The 16,397-nt window shown below is 34.2% G+C and overlaps 1 pseudogene; it reads right to left on the bottom strand.

Annotated features, from left to right (window-relative positions):
- Positions 1 to 3,878: 3,878 nt before the first annotated feature.
- Positions 3,879 to 16,397, bottom strand: part of LOC100713459 (small ribosomal subunit protein eS1-like) — an 82,182-nt pseudogene continuing 69,663 nt past the window's right edge.

Here is a 16,397-nt window from a genome sequence, read left to right on the forward strand (position 1 = left end):
GGCTCCTGTTGCACGAAGTATTGTTTTCCATTCTTTGACTTTCAGTCTCTGAGTATCCTTTTGGGTTAGATGGGTTTCTTGTAAACAACTTATGGTTGGATATTGTTTCTTCACCCATTCTGCCAGTCTGCTTCTTTTAATTGGTGCATTGAGACCATTTACATTAATGGTTATAAGTTTTATATGTTGGTTTATTGTTGACATGTTATCTTTCTGCTATTGCATCTTTATCTTTCTGATCTGTTTCACTGTCTGCTTTGCTTACTGTTTTTTTTTTTTTTTTTCTAAGTGTATCTAAACTATGTTTATGTATTCTTTGCAGGGTTGGTTTGGTGATCATGAAATTCTTAAGCTGTTCTTTGTCATGGAAGTATCTTATTTTTCCATCAATTTAGAAGGAAAGGTTTTCAGGGTATATCAGTCTAGATTGAAAATCACTTTCCTTTAGGATCTGAAATACTTAACTCCACGCTCTTCTTGACTTTATTGTTTGTGCTGAGAAGTCTGCTGTGATTTTGAAGAGTTTTCCTTAATAGGTGATCTGTCTTTTCTCTCTGACAGCTTTTAATATTCTATTCTTATATTGGACTTCTGGGATGTTGATTACTATATGTTTGGGTGTAGTTTTATTTTGGTTATGGCTGTTTGGAGTTCTATATTCTTCACTGATCATGATGTCATTTTCTATTCTCATGTTTGGGAAATTTTCAGCTATTACTTCTCCAAATATCCTTTTGACATCCTTTATGTTGTCTCCTTTTTCATTTATCCTTATCAATCTTATGTTGTTTTTCTTTGTATCATGTTGTGGCTGTTGAATTGTTATTTCCTGATTCCTTGTTATATTTAAAAGAGCTTTCCTTTCCTTTTTGCTAGCTGTAATCTTGTCTTTGAGGTCTGAAATCCTATCTTCACTTACATTGAGGCAGTTTTTACAACTTTCTATGGAATTTTTGATTTCCTATATATCTCTTTCTATCTGTTCCATGTATTCTTTTTGTTTCTTATATTGTTCATCCAGGGATTCTATCTTTTTGTTTTAGTTCCTCCAATTTTTTAACTGTGTCTTCTTTAGATATGGTCAGCATCTCTCTCATTTCTTTTATCATTTCTTCTTTTACCTGAGAGATTATTTCTAGTTTGAATATCTTTAAAGCTTCCCAGAGTTGCTTCTTTATTTCAGTTGCTATTATTTCAGGTATTTCCGGTGTATGGCATATGTTTTCTTCTATGTACTTAGCTTCTAAGTTTCTTGGGATGGGCTGGAGGCTTGAGATTGTATTTTGGTCTTTCATTTTGTCATTTTCCTATATTTTCATGTTTCAAGTGTTATTCCAATGCTTCCACTGGGCCTTTGGAAATCGTCTTCTATGCTCTCTGCTTCTGGGACTCTGGCCACCCAGTTCCCCAGATTGAGAGATAGTCACTGATGGTGGGGCAGGCAGGCCAAAGCCTTGTTGAGCTGGTTCCTTGTGGCAGAGAGCCATAGTGTTCCTTTGCTGATGGGAGCTACAATTTTAAACTCCATCCTGGGGCTCCGGGTGGTGTGGGAATACTGACCCAGGCCACCCAGTCTCCAGAGTTGAGGGCACAGACAGGCAGGCCCAGAACCCCAAAGCTGGCAGAACACAGCTGCCAGAAAGTTGATGCAGGGAAGCCCAAGCCCTGCTGAGCTGGTTCAGTGTGCCAGGAAGCCATAAAGTTACTTTGCTGGCAGGAGATGTGATCTTAATCTCCCTCCTGGGGCTTGAAATGTTACAGGGACACTTACCCCAGGCTGCCCAGTCTCCAGAGTTGAGGGCACAGTCCAGCAGGCCCAGATCCCCAGGGTTGGCCAAACATGGCTGCCAAAAAGTTGGTCTTTATTGAAGATTTTTAAAAATTTGTATTCATCATAGTTCTTTCTTTGTATTTTATTTGTTAATCTTTACCTGACTTTGGTATCAGGGTGATACTTACTGGAATCTTTTCTTACTTTTGTGATTATGGACTAGTCTGAGGAGTATTATTGGTGATAATTTAAAGGTCTGGTAAAATTCAGCAATAAATCTGTCCAGTCTGGAGTTTTTCTTTTTTGGATGATTTTTCATTACAACATTCCTCTGACTGATTACATTGATTTGTTAAAATTTATGTGGTTTTATACTCAGGAGTGAATAAGTTGGACTCATGTGTAAATGCTGTATTGTCTTCCTAGTGTAAGAAACTGAAAGAGCAAATTGAATCCAAATTCTTCAATAGATATAGTGTAAGGAATAAAACTGCTCAAAGAGGAAGGGTAACTGAGAGAGGAAAAGGGAGGAAATAAGGAGGGAAGGAAGAAAAAGGTGTAAATTTGTACATATATACATGAGACAGCTGGGATGTCTGTACTACTAATTGTGTTGGTTCTTGGAGGGGAACAGTTGATGGTCGTATGGTTGAATCATTTTTGCATGTCTGTGTCTGGCGATCTGAGCAGCACTTTTTGAGCGTAGCAATGTGCAGTATTGTAACCATTTTTGAATTCCTATCATCTTGTTTGGAGAGCCTATACTGTTATTATTTTGCGTTTATTGTTGTTTGTTTCTTTTCCTTTTCGTTTTTCTTTTTTGTGTCTTTCTTTCAATTGAATAAATAAAAAATGCAATCTTGATTCAATTCTGATATGTTAAGTGTATCTAGAATGTTATCCATTTCTTCTAGTTTTTTTATTTATTGTAATATAAAATGTTAATATTGCCCTTAATGACCTATGGATTTCATTAATACATTAATACTACAATTCTTCATTTCCCCTCTAATTTTATTACTTTGAGTAACTTTATTATCTTTACTTTTGACTATTTGGATAAATTTTTATTAATCTTATTTATATTTTATTAATTTACTTTTTAAATTCCTGATTCTTTGTTTTTTCTTAGTCTATATTATTTTAGCTTTCTTTTGCTTTGTTCAGGATTGGTTTGTTATTATTCTAAACCACTGAGATATACTGATATATTTTTTAACTGAGATCACTCTGGTTTTCTAACGTTGGCATTTATAACTATGTTTCCCCCTTTCAAACTGTCTTATTGTGTCTCTTAAATTTTGATGTATTTTGTTCAGATTTTCATTTGATTCTAGTTAAGTCTTACTTACTTTCTCATCGGTGGAACAAAATGCCTGACATCTATATGTTAAAAGAAAAGATTCATTTTGGTTCACAGATAATAGAGGCTTTGGACCATACTCATGTGGTTCTAGGAAGAGAGGCAGGCAGTGGAGAAACAGTCCATGATATGTCAAGCAAGAGGCAGTGAACATTCCTTTAAGTTCCCGTTTTATTCCACCCAGGCTATAAGCCATTGGTTGGTGCCACCTACATCCAGCATGGATCTTTCAGTAAGTCCACCATTGAAACCTAGAATTATGTTAAACCAGTATTCTAAACCACTGTCACATCCATGAGATGACACCTCAAAACCCACCTATGAGTACATGGCCTTTGGGAATACATCTAGCTAAAAGACACAACAAAGCACTTTTAAATTTTTCTCTGATATGTTCAATGACCTAATGTGCCTTCCAAAAATGTCTTTTTGTCTGCAAGAATTTGTATAATTTCTGTCATTTATCTTGCTACAGATTTAAGTTTTGTTTTGTTTTTTGGTAAAATGCAAGGAAATCCTTCATTTTTGGTATATACTAATAGTTGATTTGTGGATGAAAGTATGACCTATTTTGGAAAATGTTCCAAGAACTGATGAAAATCATGCTTATTCTGCAGCTTTTGGATGGCTTTACACTGTAGTAGATGTCTGCTATGTACTTTTTATCAATAGTAGACTTTAACACTGACGTTTCTGTTTTTGTCACAAATAGAATTTTATTTATCACTGTTAAAAATCTGGATTTTAAACAGACTCTTGGACTGGTGGTTCACATCCATCAACTCGCTCAACTTTAGCTCCAGCCTCATCACCAGAGCCTTTCAAGAGCTACTACCCTCACCAAGAAGCTCCATGAGTTTTTCCAATTCAAACCTGGGTTTCTTCAGCATGTTTACTTTTCTGTCTAAGAGAGAATGGATGAAGAGGATAAATAGGCTGGAAATATCTTTCTGTGTCTTTCCCAATGCTGTCTGGAATCAGTAACCACTTCCTTCAGGTCATTTGTTGGCAACTCTCGGGTCATGATTTGCATCATCTAAATTTGGCAGACTTGCTAGTGCTGAGCATAAGAGATCTTCTGCATCTAATTGTTGTGTTTTTTAGGAAAGCCAACCTAGAACAAATGAAGCAAATAATCTTTGATAGTCTTGACATTAACATGAGCTTTGATCATGGTCTGCCATTTTTTGAACGTGGAACACATTTTGTCATGGTTGAGATCCATGCCATGGAGGTTAGGCAGGCAGCTTTTGCCCTGAACATCTTCAGCAATTAGCTTGAATTTCCTAAAGGCAACTTCATCATTCTGCAAATCAGCAAGGCTCACTTCAAACAATTGACCTTTGCGCCCATCAGACACAACTAGGGATCCTTGAGTTCTAGTGTCTATTGTTTTCCAATATTTCTTACATTGAAAATAGCTGGTGCCTTCACATCATACCAGTCTTTTTAAGAAAATGGACCAACCACTTTCTTCTTGGCTTCCTTTTTGCTGCCTTTTGTAAAGTGCTTGTTCTTACCTACCGCAAGGGTGCTGCTCAGAGAGCCACAAGGCTGATGTTTCTTTGTTGATGTCTTATCTGAATGATTTATCTACATTTAAGAGTCGTACTGAAGTCATCAGTTGCTGTGCTAGAACCTATCTTTATATATAAAGATATTTAAAATTATGTGTCCTAATATTTAGTGCATATATACATATATATTTATGTTCATTATAATTTCTTGATGGTTTCTTCCCTTTATCAATATTATTGATCTCTTTTGTCAGTTATGATTGGTTCTGGCTTGTTTTTGCCAAATATGAGTAAATGTACTGCCGCTTGCCTTTGTATCCCATTTGCTTGGAACATTTCCATTTTTTCCAGTGTGTTTGTATACCAATGTGGTGAGTACACAAGAAATGTTGAATCTTATTTTTAAATTCAATCAACTATTCTTCATCTTTTAGTTGGAGAATTAATAACATTTAGTTTCAGGATTATTATTAAAAAGTATGTACTATCTTCTATCATTTTGTTTTACTTGGATAATGTGAACAATCCGTTTTTCAATTATCTAGTGTCATTTCTTTTTCTCTTATTTGTTTCATAGATTTTTGTCATTCACTAAAGTAATGATGCTTGATTTTTCCTGATTACTATTTCCCTATCTATTCTTGTGGTAATTATGTGGTGTGTTCTTGTGGTTATGTTTATTCTGTTTTCTCTTCTGTGTTTGTGAAATAGTGATCTATATTTCTGGCTTAGTGGCAGTTGACTTCCTTTAGATTTTTTTTTATTATTATTTTAGAAGCTCTTTATTTCTCCTTCAATTCTGAAGGTTAATTTTGCTAGGTATATTAATCTAGGTTGGGAATTATTTGTTTTGAAGATTTAAGATGTAATATTCTGTGCTCTCCTGGTCTTTATAATGTTTGCTGAGAAATATGTTACACTAAGACTTTCGCTTTGACATGGTATATTTTTCTCTCTCAGTTTTCAGTATTTGTTTCAGTATTTTTTGCACTTTACCTCAAATATGACATGAAAGAGTTTTTTTGATTTTCTGTCTATTTTGTATTCTTAATGTCTCTCACACCTTGCTACATATGCATGTCATTCCCAACATAAGGGGAAAATTGTCATTATTATTTTACCAAATATGCTTTGTATGCCTTTGTCCTGTTGTTTTTCTCCTTTTACCACATTGGTTATTTGTATGACTGGTCTTCAGTGGTAGGCCATAGGTTTTATATGGTCTATTCAATATTCTTCCGTATGTTTTTTTTTCAGTCTAAATGTGATAATTCATCCTACTTGCCTTCAAGGCATGTTATTTGTTATTATCTTTCATCAAGTGTATTGGTGAAGCATTCAACAGAGTTCTTTTATTTAATCTATTTAGTTTTTCATTTTTCAGATTTTTGGGGATTTTTTCAGAATCTGTAAGTTGAAGGTACTTTGTTCTTGAAATCCAAAAGTGGTCAGATGGATGCATGTGAGCTACTGCTTCCAGTTTCTGTATCTAAAGAAGGATATTTATTTCCTCCTTGTCTTTCCATCAAGTTTTATTTTGTTTCTCTTTCACTGCAGCTTCAAATACAAAAGTAAAGATCTTCAAACCTTGTAATAATCATATAATAATAATATGTTAGTGAATTATTGATGAAGCAGATGTCAAAGGCTGACTTATTCTCTGGTGTGGTTTTAACAGGAACTACCCAGGTGACCATTGTATGAAGAGTTCCCCTGATGCAGACACCCCACAGAGTGCTTCATGGCTTTACCCTCAGTCCAGAAGATTCTAGTTGATAATTTATGTATTGTGCTCATATTATGAAATGAATTTAACCACTTGTCCAGGTGGGTTAAAAATTCCATAGATCATTCCTCTTGGGAATATACTTGTGGCTATCCATGAAACACTGGAATCATAAACTGTAATCAAGATGTTGTTTCATCTTTCTTGGATAAAAATGAAAAGTCCAGAGGATATTACATGCAGAGTCTCTAGCTTTTAGATTTCTTTAGGCATGTGGAAATCAGAAACTCATATCCTTCTCTGACTCCAGGGGTCCATGCAGAACTCTCTCTTTTTCCCTTCGGTCCTTATTACTTAGATTGGAATGAGATGCAAGTATCCTGTCTTTACCCAGTGGAGAGTATACTAAAAAATACTTGCTTACTTCTGGCCTTTTCAAACTCTGAAAGATAGTTGCCTTATCTTCTATAATTTCAAGGAAAGGAGAATGAATCAGACACTGAATAAATCATACAGTATCTCTGGGATTCTGCATACATGCAGAGTCTCTAGCTTTTAGATTTCTTTAGGCATGTGGAAATCAGAAACTCATATCCTTCTCTGACTCCAGGGGTCCATGCAGAACTCTCTCTTTTTCCCTTCGGTCCTTATTACTTAGATTGGAATGAGATGCAAGTATCCTGTCTTTACCCAGTGGAGAGTATACTAAAAAATACTTGCTTACTTCTGGCCTTTTCAAACTCTGAAAGATAGTTGCCTTATCTTCTATAATTTCAAGGAAAGGAGAATGAATCAGACACTGAATAAATCATACAGTATCTCTGGGATTCTGCATAGGTGGATGAATAACCTGTTTGAAGATAGAGGGCTTAAAACACTAGTCTCTACCTCTGAGCACCTTGCAACCATCTGTGAAGAAGGAAACTTTATTTTCAACTTTCAGCAACATACACAACTCAGAAAGGTTCCTGCCAAATTTTAAGTAAAACTTATGGATTCATGTAGTGTCAAGTTGATGGGTAATTGTGACTACATTACATTTGGGTTTAGGACCTCACATGATGCCAACAATCAGTCTGTCTTTTTTGCTTTCTCTCTGGCTTATTCATTATCCTTTTTTTTTTTGCAGTAGATATCCTTCTATTTGCAGTAGATTCATTTTTTTATTCCTATGGATGTTGCCTCCATATAATTACAGACTTTCCCCATATGGTATAAAAATGTTTGCCATCAAGTTGTGTTCAATTCAGTCCATCTTTTTAATCTAAACTTTTCAAAACTATGTGCAAAGTATTTAATGTTTTTCTGAAAGTTATCTCTCCAGAAGGTTTTCTTGGATCATCATCTGACTTACCATACCTTCTGAGACAGTATCAATAGTATTAAAACTGGCCTAGATTGAGAGCCTGAAAGATATTTCACTACAACAAAATATTTTGGGGAAAATTTTCAAGAGAATTACAAGAAGAACAGATTATAAGAATTATTGGTGTACATATTTTCATAACATATTAGGTTAATATTTTATAGTCATTTAATTCTCCTTTGCAAAAATATAATTGAAGGAAAATGATAATATTCTCTTTTAGATGAATAGACATCTCATATGCTAAGTGAATATAGTCATCCTTTGATATCTATAGAGGATCCTCCTTTGGACATGAAAAACCTCAGTTATTCATGTCACATACATAAACTACTTAGTATTCCCATATAAACTACGCGTAAGTTCTGGATGGTTAGAAATCTTAATACAATGCAAATGCTGGCTGAATGTTCTCAATAATGTACTGTATAGTTCTGATGACAAAAAAAGTATATGTGCATACCCAGTACTGATGCAGAATTTTTAAAAAACATTTATGATACCCAATTAATTGAATCCATGGATCTGAAACCCATGGATATGAATGGCTGACTGCATGGAAAGAAAATAAATCAATGAGTGAATTACCAAGATTTTTTCAACAGGTAGGAAATAAAATGCCAAAGACAGATTACTACCATAGCCTTTTCTTCCTTTATCAAATATATAATCTATATTATATCCTTCTTTGGAAGGTTCAGAGTTCTCTTAAAATAAGTTTAAGAGAAATTTTACTAAATTGTAAATAGAGAAAAATGTATCATATATTTATAAAATGAATTTAAGAAATTTTACTGAATCATCAACAGAAAAAAATCATACTATGTACATAATTTATATAAAATTAAGTACACATATAGTTAGCCCAAGATAAAATTATATATTCTAATTGTATATAACATTAAGGCATTAAATTCCACTTGGGTACTGATAATTGTTACTGATTTCATCTACCATTAGTAGGAAGAAGTATGTTGCCAGTAACAATTTCTTTCATAAAAAAACTAAAATGTTACCGATTGTCCATTTTAATAAAGAGAATGTTATAGGAATATCTATTCCTGTAAAGTATACCAATATACATTCTATTATTGGAAAATGGCAAACAAAATTTGGGTAATAAAACTGCCCTGCTGCTTTTTATGTAACTATATTTATTGAGATTTTCATAATATTGTACATATATTTATAAGCACTTTAGCAAAAAATTGTACTATGCAACACAATAAGTATATTACAATCCAGAAGTAAAATGTTTCCTCTACTAAGGGCTCATTTAAATATCTCTGCTGTCACCATGGGAAGCTTTTCCTTACAACACAGCCTGTGGTGCAGAGGTTGGTGACCGCAGCCTCTAAAGAGAAATGAAGTGTGCTAGAGAAGAAATGGACACCTGCTGGACTTATTTTTGTTTTGACTAAAGAGGTACTTTGATATTCAGCTAGGGGGAGGAATACGCAAATGTAAAATATAGACAGTGATTAAAACCATGTTTGTTTCCTAGTGGGCATTCTTTACAGGCTTTATTGCTGTTTCTGGAGGTAGAACAAGAAGGTGTGTAACCTTTGAATCCCACTGTCACACTATTAATCTCACCCAGAACGAAGACAGAAGGTCCCAGTGTGTGGTGCCCATAGGACAGATATATTTAATAGACCAGGGCTTGATTCCATCACAAACAGTGTGATTTGCCAAGTTTAACTAGAAATAAAATCTAATCTCAGAAATAATTGGAATAGAAAAATGCATAAAACATCTGCTTTCAATTTATTTTAATGTTTATAATTTCAATGAGCTACTTTGTAACCCAATCAGTTTCCCTTCGTGAATTAATTTTTGTAGATGAAAATTCATTTTAAGGTGGTTCTTATAGTTCTTAAATTAGTGAAACTTCTCCACAAAAGGCAGAGTTAACCTTTTAGATATTTCTGTTGGATCTGCTTGCACAGAAACATTGCACCTGACAAGGCACATGTATAATACTTAATAATGACATATTTAATTTGCATGTGTAATGAGTTGTGGATGTATCCAGTTTATCACGTAGGACACAGCTAACCATGCAGAATGGGCAAAAGGGACTGACTTCTTGAAAGACTACCTGTTGGCCTCCAAATATTTTTTTTTCCAAATTCTCATTCTTTCATTTTTAATATTATTATTTTATTATTACAATCACTTCCTCTTTTATACAGCGCAAGTAGTTAGGGAAATTCTTTAAGTAACTTAAAAATAGTTTATAAAATTAAGAAAAAACTTTTATAAGATCAGGTAGGTAGCCCCTACACTATGCCAAAATTAAAATCCATTATTTTAGAAATTAAAGGCCATCAAGATGCATCCTCTCTTTAACTTTATATGAGTCAAGGATTCCTTATTTCAAATGCTTAGGGACAGCAGTGTTTTGGATTTCATAATGTTTTCGAACTTTTGAATAGTTTCATATACAAACAGAAAAATCTTGGGTTTGGGGCTAAATCTAAACACAGCATTTGTTTCAGTTTTATATATACCATGTACACAGAGTCTGCTTGTGTTTTGATTGTGACCCATCACATGATATGAGGTACAGAATTTCCCACTTTGGAATAACACTGGTGTTCAAAGTTTCAGATTTTGGAGAATTTCAAATTTTGTATTCTTAGATTAGGCATGCTTAGGCTGTAGAGTTTCCTGCCTTATTTACTGTTGCACAGCTGACTGCTCTGTATGTGGGGAAACCACTGCTCTAAGACACCTTGCTTTGGCATGTTGATCCTTTTGAGTTAGAGACATCTTAAAAATAGCAAATGTAGGAAGGGCAGTTGTGTCATAAAAGCAGGACATAAAACTCCCATGTGGAAAGTGTTCTCCCTGGACCTGGAAGAAGAAAATAACTCTTATTTAGAGATGGAGAAAAGAAGTTGAGAGAAATCTGTGCAAGTTAACCTAATTTTTATATTCTTAGTCACTTCTCTGTGATTTGTTATCTTAGTCCCACCAAGCCCCTTGCTTTATCTCATTGCATAATCCACTAGTCTGGCTCTTACTCTGTAAATATTCAATTCCAACTGTTTTTGAGAGGAATATTTATTCCTTTATATGAACTCCTGTCTTATATAATACTTACATTAAATCTATTAGTATTTCTTCCAGCGATTAATTGGTCACATGTCAGTGTTATCTTCAAGCCCAGTTGAAAAATTCAAAGAGGGAAGTGATCAAATACTACCTCCCTGACTTTTTCTAACTGTACTCATTTTGTTACGTACTCTAGGGGTTGCTGTGGTGACGATAGTTTCAGTTTAGTGTCTGACATGAAGAAAGCAATTAAAGTTGACTATAGTTATTTTTGAGTATTATTGAAAGTGTCCCGATGACCCCATTTGCATTAGCAGGGTTAATTAGGCACTGCTACAGTTACAGTGGGGCTATTGGTTTTCTCAGATAGATACTTCATCTGGTGATTTAGATATGGAGACTGCTATTATCTTGTATTTTGTTCATCACAAATCAAGCCCTTCATGATCACCATGGCAGAGGGAGAATGTTCTGCAGTGTGACTTTTCTCATTTCATTGTCCCGAACTATTATATTATCTGAAGCAACTGCAACCAGATTGCAAATGAGGGCGGAGTGTATTTTCAGTAAGGTGAAAATATTTTGGCTAAAGTAGCCATATGGCAAACAAATGTTTATTTGATTAGTACTGTATCAATAATGTTTATATAAGGAAAATTTCTATTTTTTATGTAAAAGAATTATAAATCAATACAATTGATTAAAACCATTAAATAAAGAATGATATGGAAATGAATATTTGAGAATTTAAATTGTAACTCACATAGTTTTAAATTCTACGGCAATTATATTTTAAAATAAAAGTTATGCTAAGTACTAATTTCCCGAATGTTTATTTACTGAATACCTCCACTATTTAAGCATACTAAAGATTGTAATGTAGTGCTGAATGATTTCTTCCTTAATTGCAATATTGATCATATATTTTACTTTGAGCTATAGATTTGATTCTGAGTGAATATTGCCTAATTTGATGCATTAAATAATAAAGTATAAAATATTAATATTTTGACTTGAATTTTCACAAAAAGCCTTTAAATATATCAGAATTTTATGCATTTTTGGGAAGAATATAAACAGTTGGAGCTGTAGAAAAAGAAAATATTCTAATGCCAGGAGTTCCCTTTCAGTGTGTCATAGGTTCTTTGCAGATTATGTAATAGAGGTACTTTTTCTAACTTTTGATTGGCCTTATTGTAGCAGCTTGGTTGCATATAATGAGAAAAAATGAGAGAAAGATGAAAATAAATCTTTGTTTTAAACATTGTCTTAGTCCAAGAAAATAGTGCACACAGACAACTGTATGAGAAAGTAACCAAGCCTTTAATTGGTCCATTCTGAACAAATTCCAAATTAATGCAAAACTGAAATGAAGCATTTCTTTGACTACTCAAAGGGAAAATGTATTCTACCAGTCAGAACATTTTGCGTTCTCTGAATGATTGTGGCTTAGGTGATTTTTATGTACATATTTGTAGTAAAATTTCACTAGATACGTAATGATGCAGTGATGAGATGACATTGATTGCTTACTACATTACAAGTATTTTTAAAACATCTATGTATTGCTTCCATTAATAGAATTAAGATCACCTAGTAGGGCATTTTATTATCTTCATCTGCTTTTATGAAATACAAACATGATTAAAATGGCACTGTGATATTTCAAAACATTAAAGTAATACACATTTTTGTCAGCCGTCTATAATTCCTTATCATTTTCTGCTAACTAAGGCTAAACCTTGAGACTTGTCTCAGTATAGACAGAGAAGACATCATTGAGTATAAATTTTTTGTGTCAATTTTGACACTGAAAACTGATCTTTTCATATGTAAAGTGAATATATTAGAAATCTGGGTGTTTTTTTAGGGGGGAGGAAATCTCATTTTATTTTGTAAATATAATTCCCTTCTTGGGGCTGGGAATTTAGCTCAATGGCATAAATGCCTGCCTTGCAAGCACGAGGTCATGAGTTTGATCCTGGTAACAAACACAAAAAAGAAAAAAAAATTCCCTTCTTATCTTTGGATCTTGCTGTAGGATTCAACTCTTAAGAATTCTGTATGTGCAACAGGTGGAGAAAACTCAGGTTACACTCACACATAAGTACTCATTCAAAAGACAATGTGAACAAGAGTGTGTTCCAGTAGGAAGACCAGGAATGGAGGCAGATAAAGCTAGACTCCTAGAAATCCTGACTGATACCATCACTGACATGCTAGGGTCAACCAGGCAGCGATGTTTCTGAAGGGTCTAGAGTAAACTACTTTCCTATGTTGATCATTTTACCCTGCTTAAAACCATAGCAAGGAAGAAGAAAGGAGGGAAGGGAAAAAAGGAAGGAAACAAAAGCAGGATCAAAGGAAGGAAGGAAGGAAGGAACGAAGGAAGGAAGGAAAGAGGGGAAAAAAGAAAAATGAAGAATAGAATGCAAATACTAAAGGATGAGATCAATTAATATTTACATATTTTTGCACTATTAATTGCTAGCTAAGTGATGATGTCCAGCCCTATGTGAACTACTTGGAGAGATTCAGAAATACTGCCTAGCATTTAGATATAGAGACATAATCCTAATCCACTAAAAGTAATCCAGCTATTCTAGTTTATAGCTTAATTTCCTTGGCTGTTTATTTACAGTCAACATTTAAATAAGTTGATTCAAGTTTAAACTTAATATTAAGACCCGTGCTTCCATTTAAACAATCTCTTTGTGTCTCATCACTTCTGCATTATTCATACTCTCCCAGGGGTCACTGAGTGGAGGGGATTTAATATGACTCCTAGAATGCAATAGGAAAGAGGCTGATCTGTATTCACTCACCTGCTCCTTGCCGGTTTCTGTGGGGAGTGATCACTGCCTTGCCTTGCCACTGTGCACTTAGTTACCTTTATATCTTGTGCACCTGTTTCTAACAAAATACCTCTCTTACTGTGTTGGCTACAAATGTTTCTGCTGAGCCTGACCTCAGAGCATAGGATCCATTTATTGTAAATTATATTTATTTCGAACTGAATTATACACCAGCTTATTTATTATAGTAGACCACTGATGAAAATAAAAAGTCTAGAATCAAAGGGAGCTGCCTGACAGGTGATAGTCAGGGAAGCTGATCTTTCGATAAGTGTGTTTCACTTCTTTCCACACAGAAAGCTTGCACTCCCATTGGACTGGAAACTTGGCCTGCTGTTTCTACTCAAGACCCTCACACATTTACACAGAGGCATCTGTGAGACGAGCAATGACCCCTGCAGACATAGCCAATGGCTCGCTCTTTCACAGCTAGAGTCCAGGTGAAATTGAAACACAGTTGCTTTAAATACGTTTTAGAGATTGGGTCATGCCATATAGTTTATTCTTTCTTAATACACTAGAGTAGTATGGGAACCTAAATACATACAGAGTGTTGACATCATCACCATCTTTTTTTTTTCTAGTATAAAATCTCTGCCTACAGAACAGTTTGCATCATTTTTTAAAATAGATACTAATCTCCCCCTGAGTGTGTAGATTTGGTAAATATTTCAAAGTTTAAAATTAACATTGAGATAAGTGTCCTATACTTTTAGGTAGGCTGTGACCTCCAGAGTGCCTTGGGGAGACTGCAGATGTGAAACTTCAATCGTGAAAGATTATATAAGATCTTGCCTTCTCTGAAATTCACACATCTACCTGGAATTGTGTGCACGTCTCTGCAGAATGTTCACATTAGGAGACCAGAAAGAAATCCTAGAGCAAATGTCATGGTTGGATCTTTCTTCTTTCTTTATTCTTCAGTTTTCACCTCTCTTGAATTCTTTTTCTTTGAGTGAGAAAAAAACAACCTCTCTTTCTTGTTAGATAGGAGGAGCTCTTTCTCTATGTCCTACATTCTTTGAGCTTTCAGTTAAAAACTATATGCCATTTCCCTAATTTACCTGTTCATCTCCCAGATGCCAATTGATCTAAAGAGCTTCAGATAACACAGCCTCACAAAGTGAAACATGATTTTACTTTTTGGATATTTTTATTGTTGCAGCTTGAAAACGTATTACTCAGAATTTCATTTAACTTATTTCATGATATATCTACTCTCTGTATGAAGCAATGTGTGAATACAATTTAATAGACAAGAGTAATGGGTGACTATACTAACAGCAACCCATTTGTTTACAATTTCCAAATTTGATATCACACATACTTTACATATGCAAATTCACTTGTAAATATTTGCAAAATAGCTAGTGTCCAATAATATTTTAGGTAGTGGGCTGCTAAATTTTGATAGTCCTTCATTTAATCTCTACACTTACCATTGTACTCTGTGACTACCACCTATTTACAAGCTCCACTCGATCTTAGATTTTTTATTTTCTGAGATTTAGAAGTTCATTAATAGCCTATTGCAGCAAAAAGTTGATGATAATTGTTTTGTGAAATCTGCTTAATGTTATCTGAGCCATTTTCCAATAGAAAAATCCATATAGTAGAGGGCATTTGTTTTGAACAAACGTAGTATTGCAAATATTAGGTACACAATAGATAAATGAACTTAAAAGTTTCATACTGAAAACGTTTATTTCCATTTCATTTTTATAGAATATTTATTGAGGAACTACTATGCATAACATAATCCTAATTTCAGGGTTATTTTTGAGAATAAGACACAGAAAGTCCTTTCCCTCATAAGTTTTATGAGGCAGATAGCCATTGATGTTTTAAAAAGAATAATAAAATATAGTGACAGTATTATAAAGATGAATCAAGCTTTTTTTTTTTATCGGTACCAGAGATCAAACTCAGGACCGCCTGCTTGCAAGGCAGGCGCTTATGCCGCTGAGCTAAATCCCCAGCTCTGAATCAAGCTTTTTATTAGCTATAATAACTCTATGAACATGTTCATTAGAAACATGTGGACATTAAAATAGAAATTCTGGGTACTGATACTAAACATTATTAGGCAATTTAAATTTCTACTAAGGAAATGAAAGGAAGAGGAGAGAAGATAGGGAAAGAGGATGGGAAAAAGAAAAAAATGAAAATACAGTTTTTGAAAGTGGAAATGGGACAAAAGCTGGAAAGGGCAGGGAATGAGAGGGAAAGAACACATTTAATTTACATTGTGTACATGTACCAACTTTGAGAGATAAATGTAATCATCGTGTATTGCCAACATGCATGAATAAAAATTATGAAATTAAGGGATCGTTATTTTAAAAGAATACTTTCATAGTTTTTATTTAATAACATTTTTAGAGTGTGTTCTTCTAAAAAACTAAGAATATCATCATGAATTTCATGCTTAAAAACCATTAAAATTTTGCCTAAAATTAGCAGATTATGATTTAGCCAAAAATTGGACTGTTACTTTCTAATTTCCTGTACATTGCATTAATCTGCTCAGACCACCATTAAAAAAATACATTGCATTATGACATCACTGAATTCTGGTGAGCTCTCGATCATCTGTTTCCAGATGGCATTGTTTTCCTGACAGTTGGGAGGTCTTCCTCTGTGCACACATGGAATAGGCAAGGGGCTGTGATATTTCTTCCTCTCACAAGAGAATCAGTATATTGGCCTAGTGTCCTGTCCATGTTACTAAGTAAAAAC

The sequence above is a fragment of the Cavia porcellus genome, unplaced genomic scaffold (assembly GCF_034190915.1).
Source record: "Cavia porcellus strain 051 isolate PalLab524CR breed Dunkin Hartley unplaced genomic scaffold, mCavPor4.1 scaffold_30, whole genome shotgun sequence".
In the NCBI taxonomy this organism is placed as follows: domain Eukaryota; kingdom Metazoa; phylum Chordata; class Mammalia; order Rodentia; family Caviidae; genus Cavia; species Cavia porcellus.